The following is a 21971-nucleotide window of genomic DNA, read 5'->3' on the forward strand; positions in this document are numbered from 1 at the left end:
AATAGCTGGCTGTTCTTGACTGACTTTTATGGTCTTCAAGAAATATACTCAGTTTCTGGTTCTTCTTTGTCAAGTGGTGAATATTTTCCAGGCCTATAAACATATATAAATTTTAATCAAAAATACATACATATAACTTAACATAAAAATACCAATGAAAAAAATGAATGTAAATTGCCACTGAATATATGTCCTGATTACCTATCCAGTACTCTCCTTGTATATTGCCAAAGCCATGAGCATATTCATCCCATCCTCTGTTGAAATCAATGGTACCATCTAATTTTCTCTGTATTAAAGTCCAACCAGATTGATCATCAAACTGGCAGACAGCTAACACATGTGAAGACTCAGGGTCAGTATGAAGGGTATACGCAGCTCCACTGTTTCTTTCTCTGTTATCAAAAGCATCTTGGCAGTCTGAAGTACAATCAGGTAATATAATTATGCAAATGAGGATAACCTGTAGTCCCAATTCAAGTTATATACTCAATTCATATTTCTTCTTAATAGACCATATAACATGTATGGCTGAGAGATCAGGTACAATACAGATGTTTTAAAACAATATACATGTAAATAAAGTGTTTTAACTAGAGTAGGCAATGTTAAATTATTTGTAGTAAACCTAATGTTAAGATCTCTTTGTCTGCTTTTATTTCATTTTGCATACTAACCTTGATAGACTCTTGGCGATGGAGCTGTGTTACATGTAGAAGTCTTTCCTGTACCACAGAAACCTTGCATCTACGTATAACATTTGTATGTGTTAGCAGATATGCAATTCAAGAATAAATTCCAAGCAAAAAGACCAAAATTCAAACGCATGTGATTTATTGTTTATTTACTATTAGCAGCACTGCTTTGTATTACTCAGTGCCTAATTTTTTGAAGTAAAAAATATTTCCAGTAATGGAATGAGCATACCTATATAACCTCAAAAGACAATAAATAATGAGTAAGATGGCTTTGAACTATAAACCTATGTTTGTTTTGTGGACCTATCTTTATTCGCATGTCAAGTAGACAGCTGGCTCACACCCCTTTATATAGTGTGTTTATTTAAACCTAGTATATTATACGAATTCTTGCAGCACATGGTCAACCACATTACAAATAAAATTTATTTGCATTAGTTTATAGTAAATCTGTTTCGGAGATTTGGTATGAACAGAGGTTTACAGCAACGTATGAAGCTACTCGAACCAGTCATTTGGGATTATGCAGTAGTTACAGGTCAGGATTAATGTATGTACGTGAAGTAAAAAATGTAGAATATATATGTACGTACATGTATGTACTCTATGTATGTATGTACGTATGTACGTATGTATGTATGTATGTATCTCTATAGATAGGTCTTTGATAGATGATGATGATGATCATCATTCTTAGGCTAATTTACAGTATTTACAAGGATTAAAAAAGTTTCAAAGAAAGTTGTCAGAACATTTGCTACCTTGTTTAGATTTACCCATGACTCCTGATGTGTATATTCAGCAGTAGTCATGAGCAGTGTTATCCATCTAACACTCTCGCGTACTTGTTATCATAATTGGTCATCCTTTAAGAGTTGATTAAATTACACACATAGTTTTACTTTTAGTAAACTTTTTAAAAAAAATGTTTTTCTCTGCATGTTATAATAATTAACCTGTTTATTTCATACGTTAGCCGTATTAAAAGCTTTCTGAATTGCCGATATTTTCGCAAAATTGTGTGATTTACAAACAGCCTTCCGAAGCAAATATACTTCAGGAAAACAAAAGAATATGTGGCCACTTCATGCCAGGTAAGCAAGCATATCTAGGTTAGTATTTGTAGACTTCGTTAGTGTTATGCTAAAATTATTTGGTATCATGAAAACATTTAAATATATTTTATAAAAGCTTAAAAACATTGCATTATTAGACAAATTGTGCCGTGTTACTGAACCACTTTAACAAGTATTGCCTGGGTTCAAAGGGTGAAATTTTGCCTACTTGTATTATTGAATAAATTGGTTATCTCGGTATCAGCAGAGCTTGTTAGCCGGCTAACTAGCTAGCTAGCTCTGAGATGCCAAAGATCTCCTAATAAATGTACATCGAGAAACACAGAAATATTTTAACCAGTTGATATCTATTGTTTGTAATTGCCCTGTGATGGTATTATAGCCTGTGTCCTTCTTCGCACTTTGGTATTTTCAATTTTTGTTTTATTCTTAAATTGAAGACACATTTTGTAAGCAGTATTACTTTGTTGATGCAATGATTTAAAAAATCAGTGGTTTGAATCACTTCAAAAAGTTAAATATGCAGTGTTTGAAATCATTTACATGCTACGAAGATGAAAATTATGACAAAATTCATAGCGAGTACACTGGTGATAGAGAGCAGATAGATGCTAGGTTGTTACATAATACACACATACTTCCCATTTGATATTGTCCAACAAAAGGAAATAATTCTAAAGCTACCATAGCTGCTCCAACTTGCTCAGTATCTCCATAAGACAGCCTTTCTCTCTAATATCAGATACTGGAGTGTAATTGATTTAGGTATTGTCACCCTTTTGCTCCAGTCAGTGAAGTATTGAGTTTATCATTATCAAGTACCATCACAATTCCTTTAACACCCTGCTAGGCAAGTTTGTTTTCAGAGTTTCCTTTCCTGTGAGCAAAATAATTTCAAATGGCTATTCATTAGGTAGCTCACTTTAAATTTGTTGTGATTCTTTGATCTTCACTCGTCCTTACCAACTCTGACCATGAGTGAATGTTTGCTTGATATTTGTTAATATCTGTCTCCTAAGAACAATTAAATCATTTCTGCATGCTTGGTTCTCTTCTCTACTATTGGTAATTACCAGAGTCTGAACCAGTTGTGATGTCATGCGCTTGAACATACGTACATTTCTATACATTAAGTGCACATTGCAGTGACCTTGCTAGGAGGTACCGGCAAGTATAAGAGATGCTAAAAAGAATAATTGTAGAACTTTACAAATCAGCAGATATAGCACGAACTTGAGTTGATCTAAAATTCTCACCATAAGGTCATTAGCAGCACTCTCATGCCTTATATCAAGGGTGTCAAGTTGAATGTACGTGTCTTTATCAATGAGTGAGTCAACACAAGTCAAGGTATGCATCCTATCCATGGTGTACTTAGACACACATTTCTCTTTGATATAGGTTACTTGGGTCTTCTGTTCTCTGGCTGCATCCACATCAAGTTATGTTATCATCTATCTCCTGACTATATTGTTACTCTAGACAACAAGTTGTTAAGCAGTCAGAGACAATTCAGGACAAGTTTCCATTCACAGATGTTACCCAACTTCTCAAGTTTTCTCATGAACTAGCACTCCATTAGGTTCATGTTATCAGACCGAGTCCATTTAATCCTTTTAATCAGTAGCCCATTTATCACAGCCTTGTCCTGGTTCAGCTACCTGGTAGCTAGGAAAGGGAGCGGTGGTAGCTGGGATCTCATGGTCACCAGTGAACTCCTCTACCAACTGAGCTATACTTTCTATATTGATATTCACATAAATAAAATTATATAAGTTATTTTAAGGTCTTTTCTGGATAACATTATTGTAGTTACCCACTGAGAACATCTTGCAGTTGTTGTGCTCTATAGAAAAGCAGGAAGGCAGGCCACAAATTAATAAAGGAAATAAGGAAAGTAGGAAAAAAGGTCAGAAATTAATAAAGCAAAATACTTAAGGATTGAATTTTATTGCAGACTTTTGTGTACGATTATTAACTCAGTCTATTTTTATATGAAATCGTGTGAATACATGGACGTTATTTCTGTGTACTGCTATTAGCAATAGAGAAGGCAATTTTATGTTGATTCAACTCAAGTCCTTCATATATTTACTTAAGCATAATAGAGTGGACAACTCCATCAACTACACCCATCACTCGCTACATCTACAAATGTATCTTGTATCAACAAATCATTTTAAACCTCAACCTGAGTTATTGACTGTAATCAGTTGACCAATCAGAGTTTACAATCATTGTCATCACACGACTATCTACATTCATATCTCATTGTTTCTGAGGGTTACATCTATGTTTACGACTCTTTTCATTAATCTATATTTGTTTTTGAATGGCTACATCTATATTAGGACTGCCCTGTTACCTGCGTCATTACAGCGTAGCATGGTGCAATTTGGCAGAGCATTACAACCTCCACCTACAATTTTTACTGCACAGTGCCTACTGCCATCTACCATACATTTACATGTACTTCCATGACACATGATCTGAAACCAGTCCTTAAGCCTGGTTTCCATATGACAGCGCAATTTCGCAACGGAGAACTGTTTTTCGGAAGAAATCTGTCTCTCCTATGAAAAAATAAGGAACTTATTTACCCAGTCCAATACAAGCATGGCGCCTACGCACAATATGGAAACACTGCATCACAGCCCAAGAAATGCATTGCTCACGATCACTGGGCCTCGCACGTTGTTTGCGCTGTCATATGAAAACCAGGCTTTAATGTTGATCACTATTTTAAAGATGTAGTTGCATCAAAAATAAGATTAGGACCCATAAAAGGCTAAAACATCAGCTACAATTTGATGCCATTTTTGCCTTTGTAGACCAACCCTGTCCAGAGATATATGCGTTTGAATGAGGCCCTCTTTTAAAAAGCTCACGTTCCAGCGGGTGCCTATTTCGTGACGTCACAAGCAAGGTATCTGAAACGAAACCACGAGCAATAAATATGAGGTCGATTCGTTAGCCAATCACGCGTGCGAAATTTTTATATAGGCCGTAATAAATGTTATCACTCGAAAAACGCGTTGTCTGTGATCTCGAAGATTCTCCTAATTAGAGAATTCATTCTCAACGCGTTTCAACAATTACTAAGTTATACATCGTTTTAAAAGGGCTTCAAGTTCGAGCGACTGCTACTCAGAGTTATCTGAGCAACTTTTAGTAAAAGATTGGAGTAGACAGCCTATGGCCAAAGCTGACAGGCGTCAGCAGCGTTTTGCTGCAGAAGAAGACAGAATGGAGGTAAATTAACTTAGAGTCTTCTATACTTTAGTAAATGTAATATTTTTTATAGTCATAAATACATTTACTAATTAATAAAATGATAATTCTTTGCTATCTCCAATCATCGTTTCATAGCTTATCTGCCGTTTTACCTAGCTATAATATTTTTTTCGAATTTTCTTTGGTAAAGTAGAGTCATGGTTACAAATTATTTACACTCGTAGGAAGTGGGTAAAATCGATTGATCATTGCAAATCTTTAGTTTCCAGAACCAAAGCTTCGAATCGTTGGCTTGGCGTACTTGTGCCTTTATTAAATGTTTATTCGTTTTCTAAAATTACACTCGCAATCTATTTAACTCCCAATTTGGAAGCCGTCAATAGATACGCTTTAGAATGACATATCTATGAATGACATATTTATTGCATTTACTTTGTTTACATTTACTTGTTTTACTGATTACAGAATGTTTATGTCGTCCCACCAGCCGAAGAAGCTTTATCAGTGTGGAAACTGCCATAAAGGAGAAAGCGAGACTTGAATGCGTGCTGGATGATGTTTTGTTTGAGTTTGTTGCAGTAGATGAATTTGTTTTATTGTATCAGCTAATACTATGTGAGTGGCCACGACTTGATGAATATTTTTAATAAAAGCTTTATGTCGAGATGAAAATATTTTTGCTTGTAAAAATTATATAATAAAATAATATTGTTGAAGATAATGCACAGAGCAAAACTGTGCTGATACAAAGACCGCTTTCTACATAAGTGACTTGACAGAATTACCGTAGACCGGTAGAATTGGTAGTCGGTACCCAAATGTTTACACAACATTTGGAGAAAGTGAGTAGAACGATTTTCAATTTTCGTTATTTGAAGCCTTTAAAACATTCATAATAATGCATCTGTAGCAGGATTTAAAATTTTATTCTAGCCAACATGAGCAAATACAAAATAAGATATATGCCAATAGAGCCGCGTAAGACTAGACTTTTATCGCAAATACCCGATGTGAATACGAGAGATAGAGACAGGTTGCCAAACGCGTGACATCATTTTGGGCAAATCTGGGCACGTTTTGGTGGCCTGAGCGTTTTTACGGCGATCAGATTTTTTCGGTTTTAATCTTCAAATATCTTGGCAATGCAATCGTGTAACACAACAAACAACATATCAACTGATAGAGAAAAAAAAATGCTTTCTTTTAAGATCAACTTAAATTTGATGCAACTACATCTTTAATTCATCTCTTTGTCTTAGATAGGTTATATCTATGTTTACAAATATCTTCATTCACTTATTTTAGTTTTCGATTGGTTACATCTATGTTTATGACTCTTCATTCATCCCTATTGGTTGATAGGTTACATCTATGTTTACAATTACCTTCATTCATCTCTATTAGTTTTCGATAGGTGACATCTATATTATAACTGCCTATTACCTGTGTCATTACAGTGTAGCATGCTGTAACTTTGCTGAGCATTACAACTTCTAACGCACAGTAGACATTTACTGCTACCACACACAATTGAGCATGTACTGCACAGTGCCCACTGCCATCTTCCATGACACATGATCTGAAGCCAGCCCTTCATGCATGCAGTGAATGCCCATTCTTTCAGCAACCACACATTAGTGTGAAGTTCATACTGCAGATCAACAGCCACTGCTGGCTTTCTAAAGCCTGGTTCCCATACCTGTCACAAATCACCGACGACAGCACCACAGGCTGTTACCATTGTAATGGGAACTTACGTGGTCCTCGGTTGCCGCTGAGGACCGCTGGTAGTTGCTGGCTGCAAGGCAAGTGTTTAGCTCCAGTTATTATTATCAACTAATCAAACTTATGCTTTAACTTCCATATTATTTGAAGATAGGGAGTCAGGCATATTCACCATTGTGATGAAATTTGGGTCTTTATGTTGTACTCTGATGGACATTGTATATTAAAAGGATAATAGTTTTTTATTCAACTCTATACAATGTGTTCATTGTGATCAATTTGTTTGTCCACTCACACTCAAATTTAACAAGAACTCACATATTGCAGTTGTATGGTGGTTACATCAAAGTCAACTCAATACTTGATTTTGTGATGAGTTTTCACGAAATTTACTGCGCATATATGTACAGTGTAACGCCAAAGTTCCTACTACATAGTAAACTGCAAAATCTGCACTAGCAACACACCCACTCCATTCAGCACTACATACTGTACTGAAGATAATACCACCACTATAACAATACTGCTTCATGAGCATTAGCAAATAATGTAGTTGTAGTGCATTTATAGTGCATACCATGCAGTAGTAAAACTACGCAAAGCTGTAATACTGCTTGGTTGTGGCACACTTACTACTCTTCTGCACTGCTAATGCACCTACATAGACATCCATGCAAAGATATTCTGCAAATGTAATGCATTTTACATATAAACATCAGTGAGTACTTATCAATGCGCAGTTATAATTTTTATATTAGTCAGATATCATTTTTTATAAATTTTCCAAATAGATTTTTTGTATAGTTTTTTTATAACTGCAGCACCTAATCTACCTTTTTAATACAGCATCTACATGTAATATACATTTGTAATAAAGTGGGTCATCTCAGTACCCGGATATACTAACATGGCTGATGTCTGCTAGGAGTCAGTGTATTCAGTTGTCTCTGGCTACATATTTGTTCTGATGGTAATAAGTTCTCATCAGGTAAATAAGTATACAGACTCAGTACCACTAACACACCTTCAATCTAAAAATACAGACCCGTCCCTCAACCTGTACAGTGCTCTTAGACTATTTTTTATTTGTTTTCACCAGAAGCCAGTAACACTGCTCTTGTTGCCCTCATAGCATGTATACTTGAGCTATGGCTCTTGGACTTTCAGGTGCTTATAAATACCATAACATGAGCTACATAAGATTAGAAGGTGTATTCATACTTTTTCTGGTATATTGTTGTACTTGCTCTGAACATCAAGTAGTATGAGGTATAATCAGATGCATACAAAGGCTTAGGTAGACACCAATATTCAGATGATAGAAATCTCTAGTAGTAATATAGTAGTATATAGATATAGTAATACTGATAGCAATGTATAAACTACAGTAATTTAATAATTATCAAATATCTAGAAGAGTTTTTAAATATCTGTTCATGTTTCACCCATTGAGATGTTGAATCTCACCGTATGAAATTGAGTCACTGACAGAGTCATATGCAGTGCTCATTTGAATATGTCTTGTTAGCAAGTCAGTTAGAAAGGAATTCAATTAGTATCACGTCTCATCAGCTCATCAGGTTTTGTCTGTATTCATCTTATCATTCATTTTATTTTGTTAATTGTTGTTCTCTTTTAGTCTGATAATTTAGACTTTCTAGATTCTTTGGTACCTCTTATATTTTATTTATGGACAGGTCATGCACCACTGTCACAATTTTTATGTTGAAGTTAGTAATCAGGAAGATCTCAAGCTACACATTGAGGATCTTTCCACTCAACCCTGCCCTAGATCACTTAAGCTATAGACACTTCACACTAATCACTGACTCACAGTCTACAGTCATTCCAACTTTTTTGAACTCCTCTGATTTCTCTCCTGCAGCTTCAAAGTGGAAGTTTCAACTTCCTTTTCCACCTCCTCACAATATCTACTATGTTCATCCAATGATATACAGCCCCCTAAGGATAGCCGACGGCGCTCATTAGGGCGAGGTTTAATTATGGAGCTCTGTTGGGATTAAATATGTGGTTGCGTCAAATTTAAGTTGATCTTAAAAAAAGCATTTTTTTTTATCTATCAGCTGATATGTGGTTTGTTGTGTTACGCGATCGCATTGCCAAAATATTTGAAGATTAAAACCGAAAAAATCTGATCGCAGTAAAAACGCTCAGGCCAGAAAAACGTGCCCCGACTTGCCCAAAATTATGTCATGTGTTAGGCAACCTGTCTCTATCTCACGCATTCACATCGGCTATTTGCGATAAAAGTCTAGTTTTACGCGGCTCTATTGGCATATATCTTATTTTGTATTTGCTCGTGTTGGCTAGAATAAAACTTTAAATCCTGCTACAGATGCATTATTAGTAATGTTTCAAAGGCCTCAAATAACGAAAATTAAAAATTTGTGATACTCACTTTCTCCAAATGTTGTGTAAACATTTCAGTACCGACTACCAATTCTACCGGTCTACGGTAAATCTGTCAAGTCAACTATGTATAACGCGGTCTTTGTATCAGCGCAGTTCTGCAGCTACCCATACTAACGATATACAGCCTCCCATAAGCCCCGCCCACATTATGTCTGTCGCCTATCCTTAGGGCGGGGCTGTATATCATTGCCTACACCGTCTACGTACTAGTTTCTTACTAGTAGTATTCTTACCGAATACTACCGAAGTGAAATAAGCAAGCCACGTCTTTGAAAAGAATATAGATAGGGATAGAGTTTTAAGGATGAGAAGTCTGCTGCAAACTGGATTTGAACTCACATTCTCCAGTTCTGCGTACATCCATATACCATATCCAATTGACTACAATATTCTTCAAATCATGTTTTGCAATATCTTCAACAATATTATTTTACTATATAATTTTTATAAGCAAAAATATTTTCATCTCGGCATAAAGCTTTTATTAAAAATATTCATCAAGTCGTGGTCACTCAGATAGTATTAGCTGATACAATAAGACAAATTCATCTACTGCAACAAACTCAAACAAAACATCATGGCTTATGCAGCACACATTCAAGTCTCTCTTTCTCCTTTATGGCAGTTTCCACACTGACAAAGCTTCTTCGGCTGGTGGGACGACATAAACATTCTGTAATCAGTAAAACAAATCCAATAAATATATGTCATTCATAGATATGTCATTCTAAAGCGTATCTATTGACAGCTTCCAAATTGGGAGTTAAATAGATCGCGAGTGTAATTTTAAAAAGGAATAAACATTTAATAAAGGCACAAGCACGCCAAGCCAACGGTTCGAAGCTTTGGTTCTGGAAATTAAAGATTTGCTATGATCAATCGATTTTACCCACTTCCTACGAGTGAAAATAATTTGTAATCATGACTTTAATTTACCAAAGAAAATTCGAAAGAAATATTAAAGCTAGGTAAAACGGCAGATAAGCTAAGAAACGATGATTGGAGATAGCAAAGAATTATCATTTTATTAATTAGTATATGTATTTATGACTATAAAAAATATTACATTTACTTAAGTATAGAAGACTCTAAGTTAATTTACCTCCGTTCTTTCTTCCTCTGCAGCAAAACGCTGATGACGCCAGTCAGCTTTGACTATAGGCTGTCTACTCCAATCTTTTACTAAAAGTTGCTCAGATAATTCTGAGTCGCAGTCACTCGAACTTGAAGCTATTTTAAAACTATGTATAACTTAGTAATTGTAGAAACGCGTTGGATCAGTAACGACGAGAATTCTCTAACAATGAGAACTTCCGAGATCACAGACAACACGTTTTACGAGTGATAACATTTATTACGGCCTATATAAAAATTTCGCGCTCATGATTGACTAACGAAGCGACCTCATATTTATCGCTCATAGTTTCGTTTCAGATATCTTGCTTGTGATGTCACGAAAGAAGCACCCACTGGAACGTGAGCTTTTTAAAAGAGGGCCTCATTCAAACGCATATATCTCTGGACAGGGTTGGTCTACAAAGACCAAAATGGCATCAAATTGTAGCTGATGTTTTAGCCTTTTATGGGTTTTAATTTCATTAAATTGAATTTTTTGACGCAATCACATTTTCAACCCAAACACGGCACCGGAACAAACAAATATGCTGAATAAAGCACCTTGCGAATTTACAAATATTATGTGGTTATTTTACTTATCTGTTGAATTCATTTTTAGTCAAATAAATATATTATCCCAATATTGTCACCGTTATGATCAGTCAGTTGCCATTCACAAGCATTCGTGATATTAATAGTCACAATCGTACAATAGCTCAAATTTGGTTTTGCATTAAGATTTTGAGTATGAAAACTACACTGCTCAGCTTTGCCTACTTACCCATCTTATTGGCCAGGTAAAACGATGTGATAACAATGAAAGACTTTGTCATTTTATATTAAGGGTGGCAAAATATTAATCAAAAACTAGAAAAAAATGTCGTTGTTTGGGTAATTATATTCAACTTTAGGCATATACTACGACCTTTACCAATTTTAAAATTACTAAAAGCAGGTAATTTGAAATGTTTTATTATGCATGGATTGATTATTTTGGTTAGGTATCACCCCTACATTGTAGAAATTCAAGGTTTGCTTTTGTGAACCGCGGGATCTACTGACTGAATGAGTTGATGAAACGATAACAGCGAGAACAGCTGTTATCAGGTTTTGGAAAAATGCCATGTCAGGTGTGAAAAATGTGTGCCTTGTCAGGTTTTTCCAAAACCTGACAAGGCAACGCGACCGCCCCGCGAGAGTTGTGTTTGCTCCGAAACCCAGGCTAGCACAATCCTAACAGAGCTCCATTATTAAACCCCACCCATATGATAGTCGTCTATCCTTGGGGGCTGTATATCATTGGTTCATCCTAGTACCTCCTCCCCCTCAAGTGAGAGGTACAATATGTGACTTATACTATTCCCCTTGTTTTATTCTTATCCTAGTTCCCTTTTTCCCCTGTCTTGCCTTTTTCCAATGTCAGCCTTTCTCTCTCCTGTCTATGAGTAACCATGAATAATATTCTTCTCTTCTCAGGTGATAGGCTGATATATAACGGGTTATTCTCCTCTAAGGAATGTTTGTATAGTGGGAGTTGTGACACTACTTAAAAAGGTAAGACAACTTTTTCTCAGTAATATAAAACCCCAGCAATAGACATTTTTCACTACTACTCTTTGCTGCTTGCATTGTCTTATCAAACACTTCTAATATCAACCAAATATTTTTAATTTACACAATTTTATTTTCTTTCCTACTGCTAATTTTTCTCTCTTCTCACTTTCTTATGACTCACTGTATTTTGACATACTCAGAGTCCTGTCCACGGGCCATATGATAGTCTATAGATATGTTTCACTTGTATGTGGACCATATGACCCACAAGCCATATCTTTCACTTACCTGGTTTAGCATATGCTGAAACTGAAAGAAGAATTGTTATCCATTCAGTGATTCACCTTTGTCCTACAAGCAATAAAACCATTCAGTATTTGTAGATGAATGAGCTACTCCAAGTAGATCACATTGGCGTTGTGTACTCATTGTTACTTCCTGTAGCTTTCAAGTACAGTGGCTTGTTATACCTGGGTTGTCCGCTTGTTTGTGGTAATAGATTTACAACTGTCGGTTTACATTAATCACTAGAGGAGAGTGGAGAGAGCTTGAGTTGGATGCAGAGAGCTGGGATCTACTTTAGTTATGGTGGGAATCTATATACAACATTTCATATGAACAATTTATATTATGATGTAACTAGAACATATTTGTCACTGGAGAAGAGTGGAAAGGGTTTGAGTTGGACGACTTGAAATTGTCGCATAGAAAAATAATCCAGTTTTTAAAATTTATCATATAGATAGTACACTTTGTAACCACAATAGCATCGATTCATAATAGTCCTTGACCTTTTCTATGGCTCCAAAGTTTGCTAAATGATGTTCAATTGTGATCTAAAAAAAATGTTCTGCATGTTTGAAATTTGTCTGCTTGAAACCATTTGATCACTTTCTTAAGGCGGAAGCACTGTGCAGCCATCAATTCTCTTTTAAAAGAAATGAGATACCCTATTAAACTTTTCAAGACTTTATGCAGGAGCTAATAACTTCTCCACGTTTGCACTTTGTGTTAAAACCGAGGTTGTTACCATTATAAAATCACACTTTGCATTGATAAGTACTCACTGATGTCTATATGTAAAATGCATTGCAGTATACTTTATGTATGAGTATCTATTATTTTGTACAATCATGCTCAGCACATTTTCATAAAAATTTGTACCATAATCAAGTATTGAGTGGAATCTGCTGCAACTAATTCACTAGTGTAAGAAGTGAATGTTGCTCAAACTAGAGTTTGGGTGGGCAAACAACTTCTTAATCTGTATAAGTGCTTTTAAACTTCAAACTTTTTAAAAGTTTTAATTTAATTGAAAGCCTCCGTACCGTTTAAACTCCTTCAATAGCCATTCCAATACTAGTTTTTTAGCCATGTCAAGTTCAGGAACTTAGGCTCATCCATCAACAAATGATGATAATATCTGAAGCTTTATTTTAAAGTGATATGGGAGTTAGCATGTGAGTTCATATGCTTGTTTAATACAGCATCTGACAATTTCATACGATGCAGTGCAAATGCTTAGAAATCCAGCTGTTTTAAGTGATTCACCGTATCAACTTCATACCAATGCGCAGTTGCAGTACATATGCTGTTTCAATTTATACAGAATGCGCAGTTGCAGTACACGTGAATTGCTGGTTTGTAGGTAATGCTTCATACAAGTAGATTGCAGTCTGCAATTTGCAGGAGTGAATTTGAAGTAGTAATTGTTTACCACCCACTAGAAGTTGTAATGTACTGCAAAATTACTGCACTGCAATGACAGAGTGCAGCTCTATTGCGTCACAACCCTGGTTAAAACCAAGTCTAGATTGTTTTTGTATGTGATGCGCTGTTGAAACGCCAACAACTCTTTTTTAGAAAGCAAGTAGAATTATTACCAATTTTTCTCTGAAGCAAGTTCTTCTGAATACACAAAAGTTATCCTGTTGCTTTTATCAATGGACAGGAGCAAACAATAGACCTAAGTTTTTTCGGAATGCTTAGCTGAATAGTAAGTTTGAATCACAACCCACCCATAATTATATTAGTAATAACATCTGTTTTTATTCAAATATTAGGTTATTTTGGTCAACATTTTTGGTCAACAGCAAATGGCACAACAATATTGTGTTACCCTGAGCATTGAATTTGAGTTTATTTGACGATTTAAAATGGTGAAACTATGTCAAGGGGGCCTTTGTGACTCCGTTGACATCGTTTTCGACTCGACTTTATTTCAGCTTCGACTTTGTGACTTTATTTGAATTTCAATAAAGATAATTCTACAAATATTGACTTCATACAATAAACAGAACAAACATTAACATACATACATGTACATTATGCTAAGGGCAGAATTAATCATTATTCCAACAGTCATTTTTTTATCCGATTAAGAAAAATAGCTGGTCACTTGAAACACACATATAAATAAATGGACACAAGTACATTAAAGAAAAATAAATATTTTCAATATAGTTCGGCTATATATATATATATATATCCAATATATTTAGCTCTAGCGTTGAGCCAGCATTCTGTTCACCACTGCTGGTGGCCACTGTCTGGTATGACTTGGGTGTTAAGTACCTATGTGGTGTACCCCTCATAGCGGCGAGAAGCTCAATGTCCCTGTTCAACAGCTGAACTTTTCTGAAATAAAGTGAAACAGAATGTATTATCACACGTTGTATATATTTTAGAGAGTTAACATTAAAATTTTATTATTATAAAGAACACTTTTTCAATTCATACTTTAATAATTGTTGACTATTTATTCATAGCATTGTAACTAAAACACATGTGTTTTATTTACAAACACAGTGTCTTCAATAAAGTGTTGAAACTCACTACTTTTTTTCTGTTGAAACTGTTGAAACTCTCTACCCCTTGGCCTGTTCCATTCCTGCGGTTTTGATGTGCAGACTGGTTCACTGGGAACTTCTTGCAGGCCACTGGTCAGCCAGTCGGTCAGCTTGAGAACTATAGTCCCAAGACATGGACACATTCCCCTCCAGCTCTGAAATTTAAATGTCTTATTATGAAATAATGGGCCTCAATTAAATTCAATCAAAAATTAAATGTATCAATTATTGCGCATCTTGACAGTAACGTGCCTAAAATAATATCAGTAGACATGTGGCACAGAATTCTTCCAAACTCCCATTTGCCATATCAAAAATCATAAAAAAACTGTCAACGTACAAATTATTTGGTCTAATCTTAACAGGTGCTGTACCTGGTATAGATCGGACACATGGAACGAAATTGAGGCAGTCATGGTGAATATTACTAAAACATACACTTATTTTTGTAAGAATTAAAGAGTTAATTTACCCTACTTTACAAGAACAGTGTGCATCAGTGACCTTCAGCGGCTTCTCATTATTTCGCTGTGACCGGTACGTTGTCGCCTTTACAGTACTTTCTTCATCATTTTTTTTCAACAGACACATTCACTGATGCAAAGAAGCTTTCATTTGCAGACTTTCTTTCTTGAATTCGTTGCCTAAGAGTTGGAATATACGGTAAAAAGCTTTCGCCAAAATCACTCGGTAAACAATGTAAACTTCGTGTAGCTGCCATTTCGGTTTATGCGTGTCGGAGGGCGACTACCCAACTAACAATTTTACGTTCCCAGAACGTTCCAGGGAGGTTCCGAAAAGTCCCAGAAACGTTACATCGTAACGTTGTCACAAGATTATTTGTAGACACATTTTCAACGTTCCAGCAACGTTGTGGGAAAAACATTGCTGGAACGTAACTCTCAAAACGTTCCATCAATGTTGTGGGAATTACTTTGCTGGAACATATTTCCCATAATGTCCCTACAACGTTGTGGGAAATACGTTGCTGGGACGTATTTCCCACAACGTCCCAGCAACGTTGTGGGAATTACGTTGCTGGAATGTTAGCAAATGATCCTGCATAACATTCCCACAATATTGGGAGAACATTGCGTAATATTCCATAGAACATTGGTGGGACATTGATGCGTAGGGATTTCCATCTTTATTATACAATATTCCTAGCTACTGAGAATCGCTTTCCATGCCGCGGTAATCTCGTTGAGCTGAAACGAAATATAATTATAAGGGCATACAAGTTAATGGGCAATGGCTTCACTCTACTAACGAAATGATTTTCATACGCGTCGGCTTGTTAGACACGTAGCGTTAATCAATCCATAGATAGACTATCACCAACCATCTGACAAAACATGTGTAAGTGGCGACTTGTTCAGTTGCGATGAGTTCACACTGTCGCGTCTTACTTTGACCCGTTTAGCGAATAGACAGAGCTAATGGACTCTAGTCATTTTTGCGATATGTCTAATGAAGTGCGAAAATTAAAATTTGTAGTGACTTTTCATTTCATTCACATAAATCATTCAAAATTATCATTATTTTTTTTCATTATTTTGTTTGTTTTTATATCTGTAATGAAAAATCTATAACATTTTTAATTTGTTTCATTTTAAATAATTTTTTGTTATGAAAGGGGGACAACTTCCAAAAAATGAATCATGCGTTTTTGTACCATTCTAGCTAGAACGTTAAAACGAGGAAAAGGTTTGCTAACGTTATTATAACGTTGTTACAAAACATTGTTATCGAATGTCCCAGCAATGTTACAGGATTGCTACTTTGAAATGTCTGGGTATAAGCATTCACATAATATTGTCTTCTAATATATTCGGAACAGTATGGCATTTCACCATTATGGAACATTCAGCAGATGATCTGGTGCAAAATTCCTGCGACATGGGGAGAATGTTACAGAACATTCCACAAGCATGCCTTTCATGATGTTGCCTCAAAGATATTAGCTAACATCCCAGGAACGTTTTCGTGCAGAACATTAGTGGGGTGTAACTGTGTAGACAATTTCTAACATTTTGATGTTTCACAGAATGTTCCTCTAATGAATTGCGTACAATGTTACTATAATGTACCGAGCATTACCGTCGACAATATTCTTTCCTTAAGCTATACAAAATTCCACCAACATTACGTCTCCGAAGCAACCTAATTTTTCTATAATGTGCCATGCTTAACCTTCACACAACATCTCTTCTCAAGGCTGACGGACATTCAACAAATATTGCACCTTAGATATATACGAAGACTTACTAGATTATTCTTAAAATAATCTTTGTGAGCATCTCAATAGTTAGGGCATGGTTCCGAAGCTGTATATTTTGGTACAAACAGTTGCATGATATAATAACAAAAAATAATATGAAACACAATAAAAATATAGCTATAAAATGACTAAACTCTATATAATATATAGATGACAATATATTATATTGTCATCATCAAAACATGGCAGAAAAATACCACAACCTTTACACCAGAATAAATTATATATCAATGATACACAGAGACAAACAAGCAAAGCTATGATCATATTTGTGAATAATGCTACAGTCCACCAAATGCTTTACCACATTAGACTAAAGTTTTTCCAGCTCGTCCGTCCTTGGATTGTGGTGGCGAAGGCTGTTCTTTCATCCAACAATTCAGATTACAGTACAATCCTTTAAGCCCTGAAATGTGAAGAAGCATTTATATTAGCAGATGAGAACTGCTAAAAAGTACAGAATACAAACAAAGCGAATATGAGTATAAACTAAATATGGCAACAACCTGTTAACAAAGTAATTATGAACATCGAGGTTGATCTGCCACATCACAGTGTCACTTGCTAGATACATGAAATAGTACCAGCAATACTTTTCTTTTCACTATTTGTGGGCACTCTATAATAAGGTAATATTGTCCACTCATTCAAGTTTTTGGAATCGCGATTCCTCATAATAGGCACAGGTGGATACAAGAGTGCACAACCACCATATTTTCAAAATCATCCTAATCAGCTTTTTATTTAATGGCTTCATAACTGAGCTTCCTATAAGGCTGCAACTTCATATTGGCATATTATGAAAAATGCACAAGCATATCATATTTAGGGTTGCGCTAATAGTAAGTTTCTTCAGAAGCAACTAATGTCCTAGTGCATTGTTCTTATGCTGAATTATCATTTTAATAATTTGAAATTTAAAAAAGAGTTGTTGTAGAATAGCAATGCGGTAAATTAATTAGTAAATCTCATGTAGCAAAAAACACGAACTTGGACATATCCATTAAAAAATAATAACAAACTGTAAGCTAACAACTCCACATTAGTCGAGTTAGTTACTTGGAGGTTAACCTTTCTGATGAGACGCTATATGTGCAAACAGCTATATACGCACGTAAATGAGAAGCACTGCTAGTGCTATTGCAGATTGTTCCAAAGCTTTAAGAAACGCCGTGCAGATATTTAATGAAAAATTAAACGATAAGATTTTGTAAGTTTTAGTTGATCTAGAAGTATGCGAGCAGCTTGCCTTTTCAATTTCCTTTATAAGCTTGTTTGAATTAGCGCGTACACTCTTTTAAAAATACATAGTCAATCGGCTATTGTTGCCTCTTACATATTGTCAAATTCTTCAATCATACCTATCTTATATCACAATCAAATAGCTGAAAATCATGTCATAAAAAGAGAAAAAGAAATTACCTCGCACTACTAGCTCTAAGTTGACATTTTGGTAAAAGGCAGCACGATTCTCAACCTAACATGCTTATCACAAGTTATACATAATCTAACACAATGCAAACTTTCAAGAGTTGCTTTCTTAATTATGTACACGTGCACACAACTCTTAGATTTCCATATTTTCTCTGCTCAAAATTCTGATGTGCTAGGTAGTTAGTGTTGAAATCATTTCAACACATTTCAATGAAATGTGCTTCCAATCTGCCAAAAAAAATCTACGTTTTGCACTACAGCATTTCTAAATTTGAAACTAATTTTTCCAACTTTCAATAACAAAAATCACAGTTAAAGGGAGAGTAACTATAGATCTATCGTAAATTCAAGAGTACAAGTCGAGATCTGAAGTTTGGTTCGAAAATCCTGGTTTTGACATGTACATACCGTGACCTCTTCCATGGCCCAAATCTTTTATTCGCTAATAGTTCAATTGGGATCAGAGGCGGGCAATGCGTAGCTGAAGAAATGGCATTCAAAACACCATCAGTAAGGACGCCTTTTTCGGCGCCGTCGGGAATACTACAATTAACAAAAGCCTGAGAGTAGCATGTTATAGTGAAGATCACAGAGAACAAAAAACAAGCACTTAACCAACGTACTGGTTCACCTCAATACAAGAACAAAACCGCTACCTCGGATAATAGGTATTCAACAGAGTAGCAATGCCGCAAGACAGATTTCTGTCAGAAATCCTGATTCATGTACAAGAAAAAGGTGTGAATGCCCAATAGTGGATGTGTCAAATGGATTACTGAAGTGTGGCCTTGTAGGCAGATACTACAAAAACCAACATCAAATTCAAAACATATCACGTAATTCCAGAAGAGAATCCTAGTGATGACATTTCGAATGGTGAATAATGGGGACCTGGTGTTCCAATCAGCTCACATTGAGTAGGATTACTGGTATTTCACTATTTTATAAATAAATTCCTATATGTGATATCATGTAATTTTGATTTGCAACGGTTTTTTGAAGTTGAATTTTACTAGAAATCGTGCCATGAATTACATTACCGTCATATTTTTGTGCAGACATCGCACCAATACTATTTAAATTCATGGAAGAAACGAAGTCACTGTTGGGATTCAAACACAAATGCTCTATGGTAACATCTTCCAGCGCAGCGAGCTGGAAGCTTGTAGGTGTAGCATAAATACACACTGGTCAGTGCGCGAGGCGACATTGCAGTAGAAGGACTGGTCTTATGTACTGAATATTATATGGTATGTTTATCGAATTTGATATGGTTGTCACGACGTTAAGGGCTTAGGGCACAAATAAACAAACTTTCCATGTAGCTGAATTAAAGCATATTGATAACATATTAGTAAGCCTACAACATGTATAATAAAAACACAGACATGGAAAATTTGCAATAGTGATGGAAAAATGCAAGAAATATGTCTAGATCTCACCTGTCCCACATTTATTGATACCGATTCAATTGGTTATGGAGAATTTACTGTTGAGCCGAACCGGTGTATGGTTGGCAAATTGACCATAGTAGTGGTGATTGACTAGATAGCGATTAGACGATTAGTTGCAAGGATAATGGCCAGATCTTGTGAGATTCATTCTAAAAAATCGCAAACAAACCACATTAGAGATCTTGCAAACAACAAATCGATAAACTATCTATATGGTAAGAATCTAATGGTTATGGACTTGGACTGAGATTGAACCGATAACCTTGTAGTTGCAAACCCTAAATCTGGCCACTAAAAACTGCTGGTTGGTCACTACTAATATTGCTCAACATTTTCCAACTGAATAACAAGTTTAGTAGCTCAGTGACTAACAAACATGTCTTTACTCATTTGATATATGCGTATAGATCTTCATCTTTATGAAATTTTGGAGACAAAAATAATGGCAAAGAAAGAATTCTTCAAATTAAGTTTAGGAAATGGCGTTCAAACTTGTATCAGAGTTTGTCATATCAGAGTTGTCTTCTCTATTTTATGGCAGTCAAAAACTATTAATGATTCACCATTACTCCGTTTGTACACAACACACAGTCACTCGCAATGAGATTTATTATCAACAATGCCTCTGAAGTAGGTAATGAAATCAAAAGATACATGCTACTACTCAGTAACATGCTTTACACATTTTTCTACGCATATATGGCTTCAAAGCCATTTCAATTCTATTAGCAAAAGCTCGCTCAACCAGCAAGTGTTTTTATCAGTTATTAAGACATTCGATAACATCGCTGTGATACGTGAAAAAAACCATATTAAAAGTTGTACTTCTCTTAAAGCACAGAGGTACAGTTAAAGAACGAAAGCAATATGTAAACCTTTTAGTGCCATAGGCCTACTCTTTTTGATGAATTCCTGTTTACAGAAGCGTGACATTTTAAAGACAAATTATATCCATTCTATGACTCGCAAATGCTTTTCAAGCTGTTTTCCAACGTCAAACGCATCCAAGAACGATAATCCACTGCAGTTTACCACCATGGAGTGCAATTATTTAGAAACACAGTCTTTAACACTCGGTTTTATTTACGGAGAAAAACTTGAATTTGTACCAATGCAAAAAACTTTACTCACCGGCAATAACGATCGCAAAGAGCGTCAATATCATTTATTACTATATTGTGAATTTTATTGCAAGTATTGCAGATGAGTTAAGCATCGTTAAATCATTAATCATCGTTAAATCATCTACAACAACTGGAAAAATAAATCAGTATGGCGGATATTTCCTCCTCTTAGTTTTGCCTTGTCCGATATTTTCAGGCATAATACGATGTAAATGCATACCTTCGAAATCTTTCGAAGGAGTACGATGCGGATTTTTAGCTTTCCCACGCATCGAACTTCATAAATTCCGAAAAGTTATAACTAAATTCTATGTATATGCCCACAAACAATCTCGGTTGATATTTTGGTTCATTATACAGTAATACAAAAACGCGTTTAATCTCTTTGTAAAGATTTAATAGACGTAAACTGACAAAACGTCGTAAAACCACGGTTATGGAAGACCAAGCGAGTCATACTTAACGCCGAATACCTGTTGGAGATTCCGACAAGTTGGTGATTTTTTCTGAAACTGCCGATGTGATTACCGCTGCCTATACTCATGATGTTGTGTTAAAACTGCTAAAAGAGTTCTGAATAAATATCGCCGAGTGATATATTCACTACTAATGGACGTGATTTGACGCTATTTGGTAAGAAACCTCAAATTGTTGATCAGTTACAAAACTGCCTTACACAAAGCCACTGCACACTCGCAGACCTGCGAAAATGGTGCCCGAAGGGTTGAAATCAACTTGATATCGAATAATGAATACTATATTTGCCTTGTGGTGACCGATTTAACTCATGCACTACTATAAGCCCCTCTGTGGGGCTTACAGACAATTTAAATCAGACGGAAGCCCCTCACTGGAGCTTTTTTATATTATGTGGTTTGGTTCTCTTTTTGTAGCTACAAGTGAATGGATTCAAATTTTCTTGGTTCAAATGCTTAGTATGGAGACTATTGTAGTGTGTGCTCATGTGAAACTGACAGTAAAGGATTCTTATAA

At 35.6% G+C, this 21971-nt stretch overlaps 1 long non-coding RNA gene across 2 annotated transcripts; it reads right to left on the reverse strand.

Annotated features, from left to right (window-relative positions):
- Positions 1-17138: 17138 nt before the first annotated feature.
- Positions 17139-21058, reverse strand: LOC137398996 (uncharacterized). 2 transcript variants are annotated; one of them, XR_010979099.1, is made up of 4 exons: positions 20986-21058; positions 19843-20003; positions 18809-18943; positions 17139-17372 (listed from the first exon to the last, which is right to left on the reverse strand). It is a non-coding gene; the product is annotated as an uncharacterized lncRNA (long non-coding RNA). The 2 variants fall into 2 exon arrangements; XR_010979098.1 differs by lacking the exon at positions 20986-21058 and having other exon boundaries at positions 19843-20340.
- Between the last annotated feature and the right edge of the window lie 913 nt (positions 21059-21971).

This window comes from Watersipora subatra, chromosome 6, assembly GCF_963576615.1.
Source record: "Watersipora subatra chromosome 6, tzWatSuba1.1, whole genome shotgun sequence".
Lineage (NCBI taxonomy): Eukaryota > Metazoa > Bryozoa > Gymnolaemata > Cheilostomatida > Watersiporidae > Watersipora > Watersipora subatra.